We start from the raw sequence: 2,500 nt of genomic DNA, 5'->3' as shown, positions 1-2,500 counted from the left end.
AAATCTACGGTAGAACTCGTTCAGGTCGTTGGCTAGGCGGGAGTCGTTAGTGGTGTGGGGCGCTCTGGGTTTGTAGTTGGTGATGTGCCTGAGCCCTTTGGCAGACAGAAGCAGCGTCGTTAGTAGAGAACTGGTGTTTTAGTGTCTCTGAGTACAGTCGTTTAGCCTCTCTCACCGCTTTGCTAAACCTGTTCTTCGACTCCTTGAATCTGTCTCTATCCCCACTCCTAAACGCTTCCTCCTTCTCCAACCTCAACCTTTTGAGCTTTGCTGAGAACCAGGGCTTGTTGTTGTTAAAGTTCACCCTGGTACGTGTTGGGATACAGCAGTCCTCACAGAAGCTGATGTACACAGCCTCTGTGAGTTCATCCAGACTATTGGTAGCAGTCGTGAACATATCCCAGTCAGTACAGTCTAAGCACGCCCGCAAATCTTCCACAGCCTCACTGGTCCACTGTTTAGATGTCCTCACAGCAGGTTTACAGAGTTTTAGTTGCTGCCTGTATGCACGAATCAGGTGGACCAAGGGAGTTCTGTGCGAGCCGAACAGCCCCGTGACCCACAAGAGAAACATCCCCGCCAAATTCGAGCGTTTGACGGGGTCTATCCGTGAAAAAATATTCACGTTTTTGAGTGCACATGCATTTCTGCTGCAAATGCCTCTGGAAGTTTCATGCCGTTCGTATGCCAATTGTGGCAACACGAAAATGACCCGTTTTCCCATTCCGAGGGATTTCTGTGCGACCCTAACAGCCCCGTGAGCCACAAGAGACACATCCCCGCCAATTTCTAGCGTTTCACGGGGTCTATCCGTGAAAAATATAGACGTTTTTGAGTGCACATGCATTTCTGCTGCAGATGCCTCTGGAAGTTTCATGCCGTTCGTACGCAATGTGGCAACACGAAAATGACCCCTTTTCCCATTCCGAGGGATTTCTGTGCGACCCTAACTAACAGCGCCCGTGAGCCACAAGAGAGACATCCCCGCCAATTTATAGCGTTTCACGGGGTCTATCCGTGAAAAATATAGACGTTTTTGAGTGCACATGCATTCCTGCTGCAAATGCCTCTGGAAGTTTCATGCCGTTCCTATGCAATGTGGCCACACAAAAATGACCCGTTTTCCCATTCCGAGGCATTTCTGTGCGACCCTAACAGCCCCGTGAGCCACAAGAGAGACATCCCCGCCAACTTCTAGCGTTTGACGGGGTCTATGCGTGAAAAATATTAAAATTTTTGAGTGCACGTGCCTTTCTGCTGCAAATGCCTCTGGAAGTTTCATGGCGTTCCTATGCAATGTGGCAACACGAAAATGACCCCTTTTCCCATTCCGAGGGAGTTCTGTGCCACCCTAACAGCCCCGTGAGCCACAAGAGACACATCCCCGCCAATTTCTAGCGTTTCACGGGGTCTATCCGTGAAACATATAGAAGTTTTTGAGTGCACATGCATTCCTGCTGCAAATGCCTCTGGAAGTTTCATGCGGTTCGTACGCAATGTGGCAACACGAAAATGACCCGTTTTCCCATTCCCAGGGATTTCTGTGCGACCCGAACAGCCCCGTGAGCCACAAGAGACACATCCCCGCCAATTTCTAGCGTTTCACGGGGTCTATCCGTGAAAAATATCAATTTTTTTTTGACTGCACATGCATTTCTGCTGCAAATGCCTCTGGAAGTTGCATGCGGTTCGCATGCAATGTGGCGACACGAAAATGACCCGTTTTCCCATTCCGAGGGATTTCTGTGCCACCCTAACAGCCCCGTGAGCCACAAGAGAGACATCCCCGCCAATTTCTAGCGTATCACGGGGTCTATCCGTGAGAAATATTCACTTTTTTGAGTGCACATGCATTCCTGCTGCAAATGCCTCTGGAAGTTTCATGCGGTTCGTATGCAATGTGGCAACACGAAAATGACCCCTTTTCCCATTCCGAGGGATTTCTGTGCGACCCTAACTAACAGCGCCCGTGAGCCACAAGAGAGACATCCCCGCCAATTTATAGCGTTTCACGGGGTCTATCCGTGAAAAATATAGACGTTTTTGAGTGCACATGCATTCCTGCTGCAAATGCCTCTGGAAGTTTCATGCCGTTCCTATGCAATGTGGCCACACAAAAATGACCCGTTTTCCCATTCCGAGGCATTTCTGTGCGACCCTAACAGCCCCGTGAGCCACAAGAGAGACATCCCCGCCAACTTCTAGCGTTTGACGGGGTCTATGCGTGAAAAATATTAAAATTTTTGAGTGCACGTGCCTTTCTGCTGCAAATGCCTCTGGAAGTTTCATGGCGTTCCTATGCAATGTGGCAACACGAAAATGACCCCTTTTCCCATTCCGAGGGAGTTCTGTGCCACCCTAACAGCCCCGTGAGCCACAAGAGACACATCCCCGCCAATTTCTAGCGTTTCACGGGGTCTATCCGTGAAACATATAGAAGTTTTTGAGTGCACATGCATTCCTGCTGCAAATGCCTCTGGAAGTTTCATGCGGTTCGTAC

This window comes from Petromyzon marinus, unplaced genomic scaffold (genome assembly GCF_048934315.1).
Source record: "Petromyzon marinus isolate PM22_M1 ecotype Great Lakes invasive population unplaced genomic scaffold, UKy_Petmar_22M1.pri1.0 PM_G_Scaffold_90, whole genome shotgun sequence".
NCBI lineage: Eukaryota > Metazoa > Chordata > Hyperoartia > Petromyzontiformes > Petromyzontidae > Petromyzon > Petromyzon marinus.
This window is presented reverse-complemented; position numbering follows the sequence as displayed.